The 12819-nt window shown below is 32.9% G+C and overlaps 1 pseudogene across 1 annotated transcript; it reads right to left on the bottom strand.

The window, feature by feature from the left end:
• Positions 1–6207: 6207 nt before the first annotated feature.
• Positions 6208–10226, bottom strand: LOC146927441 (putative cyclic nucleotide-gated ion channel 8; annotated as a pseudogene). The gene is made up of 7 exons (XR_015005669.1): positions 10153–10226; positions 9214–9792; positions 8907–9119; positions 8205–8508; positions 7717–7821; positions 7384–7624; positions 6208–7153 (listed from the first exon to the last, which is right to left on the bottom strand). The product of XR_015005669.1 is annotated as a putative cyclic nucleotide-gated ion channel 8 (transcript).
• Positions 10227–12819: the final 2593 nt, after the last annotated feature.

Consider the following 12819-nt stretch of genomic DNA (forward strand, 5'->3'; position numbering starts at 1 on the left):
CCAAAGAAAACTGCAACATAAAAAAAAACATTAATTAAACTTATGTCACCTAGACCAATACTCGTAGAAACTCCATGAAAACTTTTATAAAATGACATTTTTCTCTTGTTAAGTTTCTTCTTTACTTTTTATTTTAAAAATGTATTTATGTTCTATTTGAACTTTTAGATAATGTCCAAATCTTTGTCTTTTACATTTATTACGTAATAATATTACTTTTTGTTCACGTTTTTAACTTGATGTATTTATGTTGTTGTGTAAAACAGAAAATGTAACGTTGGATGTAATTTAAACAATGTTGGAAACATTTTAGAAAATATGTTTTGTTTTAACTTTTTAACTTGATTTTAATGGTGGACACACAAAAATTGTATCTTCTTAAAAAACCGCATCAACTGATCCAACCCAAACCACATTGGTTTGCTTTGATTTGGATTTTATTTTAAAAGTCAACCAAACAAAACTAACCGCATGTATTTTTATCTTACGGTTCAGATGACTTTTAGCCTCAAAACTGAACCAAACTGCATCGCTAACACCTCTAGTTCAGTTTGTTGTCTTTTGAAGGAATGCCACTATCAGACTCAGAGTAGTAAAAACAAAGAAGGACATTCACGGACAAGATAATGTCACAGATCATTCTTTTAGAAGCAAAGGAATTTTGAATAACTACCCAGCCCCATTATCCATTTGAGGCAATATCTCAATGTCTCTAATTAAGCTTTTCAATGACTAATTTGATGCGCTGGCACTTCTTCAACAACAACTTTCTCATTCTCTCCTATATATGGACCTGAGCAGTTGAAGAAACATAACAAGACTTCTGTCATTTTACAAGTGCCCTTACTTTGTCAAATGAGGTATAGCACAAACACTTAGAGAAATTATTACAAACTTTCAATCTTAGAATTTCTTAAGTATTCAGAAGTCATCTGAACTTTAATTTGTTTTCACCCCTAATTGTATATCAAGTGTAAACACAACCTTATTTATTTGTATAGAAGTCTCTTACTTGTGTGTTTGAGCAAATGAAGTCTCATATTATGTGGTTGAACAAATAGTAAACTAGTGAGATTATAGTGAAATCCCTTGGAAGTGTAAGGGGACTTATGGTCAAACTATGAACTGTTTATCATGAACATTTAATTTAAAATAAATAAATAAAATCAACACAATTCAACCTCCCTCTTTTTATTTTTCCATTTACACATCCTCACTTATTGCATTTCAATCTTTTGTAATCAATAAACACTTAAAACTCGAATAAGACACCTAATATGAGATAGAATGAGTATCATACAACTAGGAAAAATGCTGACAATGAGGTGTAGCAATCGAGTTGCATCTATACATTGATTGCAATTATTCTCCTATTAATTCCCACGATGATTAACAGTTTTGTATGGCATGTGTACATTGATTGCAAATATTCTCCAATTAACTCCTAGGATAATTATCCCATAATAATGTGAGTGAACTCACAAAGACCAAAACTAGTACTATAAATTTTACAGTATAAAAGAAACCAGTCACTCTTGTGTTTTATGCACCATACTCAAAAATCACTAAGATGGCTTCCTTTCGCTTTCTTGTATTACTTCTGATTAGTTTGATGGCTACCGCTCACGGTTGTATTGATTGTGAAAAGTATCAACCTCGATTTGGTGCTAAATGTTGTGATCCACACTATTATGAAATACCAACTGAGAAGTTATCCGCCGTGCACAATCCATCGGTGGAGAAGCCGCCGGTTGAAAATCTACCGGTGTTTAAACCATCAATTGAGAAGCCATCAGCAGAGAAATCACATGCATACAAACCACTAGTTGATAATCCTCCGGCTACAAGATACCATTCGAGCCACCATTTTACAAGCCATCTATTAAGAAACCTCAGGTGTAGATGCCTGAAATATATGATCTCCTTGTAAATTATGAATAAGAAAGAACTTCAAATTATGAATAAGAATGAACTTTACGGTTCAGATGTTGTGTTGGTTGACCAAATCGTGATGTAACATATTAATTTCTTTCTATATCGCCTTGATAAACTGTGCCCAAATAATTTAGTTGATTTCTTTTCATAACGTAATTAGGGACAAATGTGCGCATGAATTGAAGTTCAGTATTAGAGCCGACATAAAGTTAGAATAACTAATTTAGGTAAGGCTAAAATATGGTCTTGATCCCTGCAAATATAGCCAATTTGGGTTTTGGTTCCTGGTAAAAAAAAAATTGAAATCAATCCCTGCAAAATTTTTTGTTTTTTAAAAAGGTCCTTCGCCCCACTTTCTTGCCTATGTGTCTGATTTTTGCCTACGTGTCACTTGCTGACTGTTCACTTTTGCTCATGTGGCAGCCAGGTGTAAAATTAAAACATATTTAATCATTTCATTTCAATTTTTAAAAAACAAAAAACAAATTTACTTAATAAAATTAAAACAAATAATTTTTATTAATTGAAATATATATATATATATATATATATATATAATTGAAGAATTGGTGGGAAAATTCTAGGGTTTCTCATTTCCCCCTTTTCTTCTCCATCATTCCATCTTCTTCCATTCCTGTTCATCTTCTTCCATTCCTTTTCAAATCAAAGTCATCTAAACTGAAATCTAACACAATCGATTCGTTTCAGGTATGTCGTGTTCGTGTTCATCGCTAAGTTGAATCCGTTTTCCCTTTGTTCGTATCCGTTTTCCCCTTTTTTGTTGTGGTTTTGGTTTGGTTAATGTATGGCTGCGATTTGCAGGCTCTTCTTGGAGTGGGGCGAAGCTGCAACCGACGGCTAGGATCTTGTTAGGGTTTCTTTATACTGTAAGTTTTCCTAAAAAACAACATATTTAATGTTGAAAATAGTAGTAGTTGTGTGTATTTATGCACTGTTTTTTCGTTTTCCTTGTGGGGACCAAATTGGAAAAAAATTTTGATTTTTTTTTTGTTCCATTTTGCATGTGTAGCATGTCTGTAACTGTTGGGTTTCATCATGGTGGGTCTTTTGTAAGGGACTGGCTTATCTATTACAAAGATGGTGTAGAGTCAGTCATAGATGTTGATGCAGATAAGTTTTGCTATTTTGAAGTTAAAGGAATAGTGGATGAGTTAGTGAAACAGTTTAAGTATGGGGAAAATTATAGGTTGTGGTGGCAGGTTGATGAAGAAGTTGGGTTTAGACTGTTTAGGTTGGATGAAGTTGCTACTGAGATCATGAAATATGCAGCAAGAAAAAGATGTAAGGTTACCATATATGTTGAGCATGATGTAGTTGATAAGGATGTTGATGTCATCTGGATTCTTCTTATCACGGATGAGCCAGATATGGGCCACACGCACAAACAACTTCAAATCCTTCTTCCCACCTTTGATGGCTGAAATGGGGGTGAAAATGTTGGTCATCTTAAAGATAAAAAAAAAATATTTTTGCTTACAAAACATAATAGATTTAATCTCACAACTAAGTGGTATTTAAACAGGTAATTGGCAAGCTCAAGGTGAAAGTTTTAAATGTCGATTCTACTGGTACTAATTATTATTCATTGCAGCCATAAAATGCAATTACTGCGAATTGATTTGTTATGCTCTCATACCTGAATTTTCGAGTAGCAATTACTGTATTTTTAATAGTAAAGGAATTACATATTGGCATATTCACTCGAGTGTATACATAGGAAATTTATATATAAATTTTTTTCTATTAAAAGTAACTCTTATTAAATGCAATTACTACATATTTATTGGCGTCATAAAAGCAATTAGTGCAAATTAAATGTATTCTTCTAGGAAAGTTATTTTGTTAATATGATCATTGCAGTCATGAATGCATTCAATACGCACTAATTGGCAGAGCAATTAGTGCATACTGCATAAAAGAGTTTACGATTAGATCAAACATGTTGCATAAAAGAGTTTAAATTTTTATTCGAACTCTTTTGGCAATTTGTACACTTTTTTTGTTGCAGGTATGATTTGTTAAATGAATACATAAAAGTTTACGGAATCCGTTTAAATAGAAAAAAAGTTTACAGAATATCATATCATACCTAACAAAATTATAGACAGCATAGAAAAAGTTTACTAATTCTATATGACAGCATAGAAAAAGTTTAAAAAGGATCAAATTTTATTTAAATAAAAAAATATTAAGGGATCGAACAGGTGACCTTAAATAAAAAAATATTAAGGGATCGAACAGGTGACCATGTGATGATTGTTAACACACTTTGCCGCTCGGCAACATGAAATTGACTGATATGTAGCGCTTTTTTAATAAATTTAAATGCTATCTTTCTTAAACTTACCATAGCGTTTTTAAAAACGCTATTTAAGGTTCAGCCATAAATGGCGCTTTCTATAGTAAACGCTATATAAGATTATTCTTTAATTTTTAATTATATTTATCGTTTTTCAATAAACTTATGATTACGCTTTTCCAATAAAACGCTATATAAAGTTACTACCATAGACAGCGCTTTTTTTAAAAAGTGCTATCTAAGACCTCCATGTTCCCATTTATAGCGCTTTAGTGTTAAAAGCGCTATTAATGAGGCGCCTTATTTTCCACATTTTGTAGTAGTGTTTACGGAATCCTTTTAAATAGAAAAATGGACTATCTTATATATTTATATATATATATATATATATATATATATATATATATATATATATTATTGCAGGTATTATTCGCTAAATGAATACATACGATTTGATTGGCATTAACTACGATTTTATTCACGAAATGAATACATATGATATGATTCCCTAAATAGAAAAGTTTACTAATCGTTGGGAGTTATGGTGATTTGATTGACATTAACTACGATTTTAATAGACATTATGGCGCATCTGTATGAGATAGGAAATGAGTAGTTTGAAACATAGCCTTTGAATCAACGACTGAGATTAGATTAACAATGAATTCACATCAACGGCTGAGATCATATAAATGTTTAGGAGGGAAAAATAGGGAGTGATTAGGGCAAACATGATAGCTTGGCAACTCTAACTTTTATAATAAAGGATGAATAGATGCAAATTAACCCTTGATACCAATTGAAAATTCTTGTTCATTCATATGCTTAATTCTAATCTTAATTTCACTAAGGAATTATGAGTTATTTTAGAATTAACATTTTGTCACTAAGGAATTAAGGCAAAAATAATTTAGAGAATTCAGTAATGTGATTCAATAGTCACATTAAGTTGATAACTCAAGTCAATCATCTAGTAAAACTCATCTCTGAAAATTTAATTGTTATAAATTTCAAACAAATTTTATTTTGCTTACTTTTCATTATTGCTGTCAAACAAACGAAAACTTTTTGTTCAATTAAGTTATGTAAATAATATTCGACAATATAACGTGATCCTCGAATTCAACACTCGATCTTACTGTTTTAACTTTACTACTTACATGATTTCGTATATCTGAAAAAATCACTATCATTAAACTAGTTTATAAGTGAAAAGAAATAATAATATTTTTAACTTGTTTATCACTATAAAAAATGAACAAACTACTAAATTAGTGCCGGTCTTTGTAAATCACTTTTAAATTAGTCAAAGTTTCTCGATTAACTCTTTGTTTTATGTTTTTTCACATGATAAAATATATGTTTGAGAAACTTTTAACGACTAATTTGAGAGTGAATATGACCAATTTAGGAGTTTATTTCACACAAAAAAAGATTTAAATGTTGGTATCTATTCCATATTCCTATCTTCTTCTATTCATCGCGTTGTGGTAAGCCAGTTTGAGTGCCACACAACACAATGCTACTATCCATGGCTATGGCTATTTCATCATCTCTACCTCACAACTTCACCTTTCTTCCTTCACATCTTTCTCCACTATCTTCTTCACCTTCTTCAATTTCTACTACTAAATCTCTTCGAAACACTTTATTCAAAATCAAATGCATTAAAACCGAAAAGGAAGCTACTGATGCTGCTAATTCACTCAATTTTGCTCTTCAAGATGGAAAACTGAGACTCGAAATCGATTTCCCATACGTTTATTATTCATTCTCTTTTTTAGTTACTATATTTAGTTTACTTGAGTGTAAGTGCTTTATGTTTGGATACATTTATGTAAGAATTTAATTAGTATATTATGCATGTAATTGTTTTACACATGCATGTGTACAATTATTTTACATATGCATATGTGTCGTCACGTCAACTAAAGAATATAAAAACACATGAATTGTGCAATAATTGTACACTAAGTGAGACACCGACATGTAGACACCGATAATTTGAGAAAATAGCAATGATTGAAGGTAATCACATGTGTCAGGGTCGTATTATTCAGTGTCGTGGCGCATACACATCTTGAACCGGAAGTGTTAGTGCTATGTACTACATAGACTTTACATATACCTAAGGACAATCGCAGCGGCAGCAGTGTAAATGAAGATAACACAGTCCTCATAAGCAAGAACTTCTTCACTCTTCATCATTGAGAGCACTGAAATCAGGTTCTGAGGGCTTTGGGATATTCACCAGTTCTCTTGAACTTGGTACTCGAAGTCTATGACCACGAAGATTAGCAGCAAACCGAGAAGCATAGACTGTTGTATTAAGTCCAAATTTTGACGAACTTTGAGGACCCGGAACCAACGCCCTTGCAGAATCATCACTTCCCGGGTAATCAGATTCGTAGTATTCTTCTTCCTCCTTCCTTCGCCTTCGCCTTAAATGCTTCCTCCATGCAGCTTGAATATAGATTGCAGCCTTTGTTCTCCATTGTTGCGAATAGAAACGGAATGTATGCTGAACCTGTCTACTATGTATGTGTATAAACTGTGATGCAACATACTTCCATTCCTCTGCTTCTAAAGCAAATGCCTCTACCTCACTCATAGCTTTCACGGTTCTTGTTGATGATGGTAAGCTTGCTGCAGATTTTGGATCCAATGCCCATGTTAGCAACTCTTCACCACAAAAATCACCTTCCTTCAAAACTCCTCTGTTGAAGAAGCCACTTCTTCCACCATCTGTAGTAACACTCTCTAGACGACCACGAATGATGAACAACATCTCATCAACTGGATCACCTTCCCTAACTATGTAAGTTCGCTCTGTATATAAACTCGGTTTCAATCGCTCACATATCGTGTCAAGCAAGCGTTCGTCCATAAGAGAGGAACCTGAATAATATATGTCATACACAGAATACTAAAAGGGCAACCCGGTGCACTAGAGCTCCGGGAAGGGGTCCCACCATTTGGTGTATTGTACGCAGCCTTACCCTGTTTTACACAAGAGGCTGTTTCCAGGATATGTCATACACAGAATACTAATGAGAAAATAAAGAGTTAGAAGCAACACTTTTCTGTTGCAATGAGTCTCAGAAAGGACAAACTAGTTTGCTCAGTACTCACCCTTCTGACTAAATTCAAACAAAGATGACGTTTGATATCTCTTCTAAGATCTTTTGGAAGACTCTGAACCAAATTTTCTTCATCGACCCCTCGGGTGTTCAACCACTTGTATTGGTCGTAACGTCTGACTCTTTCCCTTAGGTCTGGAGGAAGCAAGCGATGATGCATCCACTGCTCGGAGTCACGCCTTTTGATCCTCATTTCCTCCAGACGAACCGACATTGATTGAAGGTAGGTCTGTCCAATTGTATTTATAACACAGGGATTAAAGTATTATAGTAATCAAGATGCTATAAATCAATGTTTACAGTAAAAAAAACTCTGTTTACCTGCATGTTTCCAATCAGAAGAGCACAAGCCCCATAATTGCTATTACTATGGAAAACAAAACCTCTCCAGGGTAGGTACTAGTCAGAAGCCCCTGACCAAGTGTACTGTGAAAAGCAAAACAGAAGGATATTTGGTCAAAGTGTGAACATGTTATCATCTTATGTGTTCATATTTTGAATCAATAAGAATCAAAGCATATTTATAAAGGATGATATAGGTTAACCCATCATCAAGTGAATCTACAATCTAAAATTCTATAAATTATAGATTTAAGACATATGAAGCACCGACTTTGATATGAAGACCAGACACACGATATGGGCACATGCACCTCTACATGGCTAATGTGAAAAACATAGGACACCGACACTAATACATATATATTTATTAATTATAATTACATTTATAAACTGAGTGTTTTATAGGTGTTATGAAGAGGACTCATGTAGATAATATATAGTTCTAAAGAATCATAGAAAGAACATACCTTAAATTCTGAAGTCCCCACCATAACAAAATTTGGGGAAAACTTCTATGGAAGCAACAATATGAGATTCTATAGCTTGAGAAAAGATTCCATAGTTAAAAGCTGAGTTATCATCTTCAACAAAGCATTTACTTTTGAGCACAGATTGACTGACATTTCTCCAACTGTCATACCCTGGTATATGCTTACTTGAACTTCCACAATACAAGAAATGTGAATTACATCCCTCAACTTCTTTACATGCTTTCTTCCAGCATGTGTCGTTACGTTCTATCGCTAGCAAGTACCACACAGAACCCGTTATCTACAAAATAATAGTCAGAAAGAAACATTGATCATTCGTGTCGGTAACAAGAATGCTAGAGCTTCCGCCTATAGCGTAATCTATTCTAACCTTTATGTCAGAATATCTACAAAAGCATCATAATTAAAACTCAAAAAATTGAATATAAATAAATTTTGGTGTCCAATAGGGAAGTATCAAGAAGTGTATGAGGAGTATCAATTTTAATGGGAAGTTTCCATAGAAAAATTGGATGCTTTTTGGACACGTATCGAGAAATATCCAAAGAGAATATGTGAATGATAGTGATACAGATACAACACCAACATTTTTTCTTTTATGGAGTATCTGAGCTTCATAAGTGATACAGAAGCAATGGAGAATTAAAACATAAGAATTGTCTTAAGAAATGAACTTACATGGCTAGCAAGCATATACCAGATCAAATAGTACATGGCACCAAGCAATGCATTTTCAGAAAAAACACCAGCTGTTTTTTTAACTTCTGAAGCCAAAGGTATGAACCGTACCATTCTCGGAAAATATTGCATGATAACATGTCTCAATAGTGATGTTTTTGTATCCAATACCTCCATGCGTCTTGCACTATAAAGATACCTCCACACTACAATCTACAACAAACATTAAAACATATTGGCAAAAAAAAAAAAAAAGACGAGACGATATGTAGTACACAAAACATAGAGCATGGATTGTGTCTCAAACTTGTGGCAGTGGCATTACAGACCAGAAGTCAATAATGAAATAGCACTTTGCGATCAATCCAGGATCTATGACAAGTTCACCTCTTCCAAATACTCGAGATGAAGGTGCAATGAAGGCGGTGCGGAATTGGAAACTTATGCGAATGACATAAATACAATCACATATTGTTCTCAATGTAACAGTAAAACTTGCTAGCTTGTTATCTATGGCTAAACAATACGATTTGTGGTTGAAATAAGGAAGATAAAAAAAGAAAGGATCACAAGCTACAGAAAGGATGCATAGAATCTCAAAAAACTTGTTCCAATGCAGAAGATTCTTATCTTGAGGATCAAATACTTTTTTCTGTGACACTTTAAGATCTTCTGGAAAAACTCCCCAAGTGACTCCACTTTTGAGTGATCTTCCAATATTCATTAGTCCATCTGATCCCTTTTTCACTCCGACTCGAAACGATTTCGACGAATTTTTTTCCCGCGGCCGGGAATAGGAAAAGGCAAACAATCTAAATTAAATCTTAACTTCTTCATCCCACTTGAGCTAGATGGCATTGACGAATTGGAATCCAAATCATCCAACCTACATCATCCACTGTATATTAGTCTGAAAGATGCTTATGTTAACAAATTGGACATTGCATACCCTAAACTTAAAGTGGAATATAACAAAAAAAAAATGCAAGTAAAATCAAAATTTAGTCCATGTTCTTAAATTAACCAATAGAACCAAGTGGTTAATGAACTTCCGTTATTGACAAATCTATCGAAAGTATATCCAGGTTCGGATCTTGACTGGAACAATCATTGATCAAACTTTACTTACATCCTGACCAAAATCCAGATTAATAGAGTCTCTTTCCCCCGAGAACCAGAGAGTTAAGATAACGGAAAAAAAAAAAGTAACCAATCACATTGATATGTTACCCAAAAATAAAAATACCTCACAAATTTCTCCTTCTGACCTTCAATATACTGTGACTTGTAACCAGAATCAAACATTGTGAAGAAAATAACATAGAGATCTACCAGAAATACTAGATATGTCTAGCAATTTCCTGTCATAAGAAATTCATACAATGCATAAGCTCTAGTAGAATATGAAATTCAAACAATTATAATGTAGAATGAAAAAATAGTGAAATTTAAAATAATCGTTACAAAATAAAAAGGATTAAAAAATCACACACAAAGGAAACTAATGAATTATATGATGAAGCATGGACACTCTTCAGATTAGACGTGTCCAGTGTCGTGTCCGACACCACGTGTCCGACACCGACACATATAATTACAATGAATTATATGATTTACTCAAATTATTAGCGGTGTCAGCGTGTTAGTGTCCGTGTCCGTCCCGTGCTTCATATATCACAAGGAAACCTTGAAATAATAATTTTGATCAAACATGTCTCTTTTTAGATTTGAACAACCTATGTTCCTATAAACCATTTTTGTTCATAAAAATGATTTCAAACACAATTCTTAGAATAATTTATTTATAATGATTTTCAACAATCCAATTCCCAGGTATAAATTAAGAAACAAAATCATCTTCAGGGTTGTTCATATCCAACAATGAAAAATAATATATTTTCTATTTCTAATCTATGAAAGATGAAAATTGGATTTAAAAAGGTTCTCTAAATAAATAAAAAATGAAGAGAAAATATATGCAGAAACTTACTGTGAGAATGTTTGAAGGCATTGATTATACCAAAATATGGTACATTGAGTTTTCTGGAGAGGAAAAAGAGAAAGAGAATGCATGGGAGAGGGAGAAACCTTGTCACCATGTTTTTCGACTTGATTTAGGAACATTATAAGACCGTTATGACAGTTACATGTGTAGCCCCCACATTTCAGACACGTTTCAGATTGCTTTTTTTTGGAGTTTTTTTTTTTTTAAATAAAATGTAGCTACCATATACTTTATATAATTTTTTTAAATCAAAATATCACCGCTTACAACCAACCTCAATGTAATTTTTTTCCTCTTAACAACAACCAAAGTTGAGTTACAAACAAATGAAATTGTACCACAGTTGTTTTCAAAGAGGAGATAAAGAATGACAAAGGGTGTTCATCAAAGGTGTGTCAGAGATGCATCCATTTAATTTACTTTCATTTTCATCCTTGGGCCACATCATCATGCCACTTGTCTAAAGAAAGATAGATGAACTTTTTTTGAAGAATTATCGTCTAAAACGAACGTCAAGAATGAATTGATTAACAAATTTACGAGTCAGGAGTTATTGTGTTTTTGTGTGAATCACAGACTACTATGACAACGAGCCAAATTGATGATTTGTTCATTTTCTTACTTAACAACTTTGTCATTTTCATCCATAAGGTTTGGAGTTGAATTATTGTCTACATCTAATTTTGCATATCCGCTAATTTTATACTTTAACGGTGTAAAACTTGTTTACATGTGCATCCAATCAAATCACACTAAAAATATAATTTTAAAGATATTTTAGGAACTAGCTTAAAAAGGTGGCATAATGATGTGATTTGATTAGACGCATATGTAAAACAGTTTTACACCGTCAACGTATACAAAGTAAAATCCTCATCTTAATACTAAAATACACACCATTTAATTTAAAATTTATACCTTGTTTAAGATTATGGACGTTTACCCAGTAATTGTGTTCAAGTGATTAACGAGCTTCACCAAAAGACGAATTGTTCAGAAGAACTTTAGTTTGATTTATAGATCAATTCTTAGTCAGACATTACTTACCTTTTGACTGAACTTTGGATCACGCCTCCTTCCCCTAGGAATGGAAGGTTACCACGCAAAAAAAAAATGGATGTTAACCATGCCGAAGTCGGATAACAGTATTTCTTTTTACATTTTCATTATATTATTTCTCGTATTAAATTAACTTTATATTTAGCTCTTCAAAATATTACTACATGAGTCCAACAAGCCGACCTTAGTCAAGCCGACCTTAGTTCTCTCTTTTAGTTCTCTCTTTCATTATCTTCATTGAGGGGGTGATTTTGGATCAATATTTGATCTGAAATCACCTATCTTTATCTTTTTCTTTCAATTTCAATCTAAATAAGTGATTTTCACATAAATTCGTTTTTTTCTTCGTGATTTCGTCGTCTTGTGCAACGTTGTTTGCGGTGCTCATTTGATTCATATTGAAAGATCGACTATTCAATGATTTTGACCTCAATGTTGCATATCTTGAGCCATAGGTATATTGGTCACCTTAGAACAAAAATCACTTTTTTTGCATAAAAATGAACTAAATATGGACTAAAATTTAACAAATTTTATATAGGAAAAAAGTTTATTCCTTAAAATAATTGAGAATAACCTATGGTTTCAACTTTCAAGTGACTAATTAAGCACGTGTCCTTATATCATACTAGTAATAATTCATTTATTCACTGCGTAAGAGAAATCCCAGTAATTGAAGCAAGATGATAAGTGGGATTATTATTAATCAATTGCGTGATTTTGTGTTTACTGTCACTGCCTCATTGGGCTAGGGAAGTCAGAACAACGTTTAAGGAACGACATCTATGCCACCTAAATTTTATTTTATTTTTTTCTAAAGCAAAACACATTTTAAGAGACTATTTGTGT

Source organism: Medicago sativa, chromosome 4 (assembly GCF_051527215.1).
Source record: "Medicago sativa cultivar Bolivia chromosome 4, Bolivia_mono, whole genome shotgun sequence".
NCBI lineage: Eukaryota > Viridiplantae > Streptophyta > Magnoliopsida > Fabales > Fabaceae > Medicago > Medicago sativa.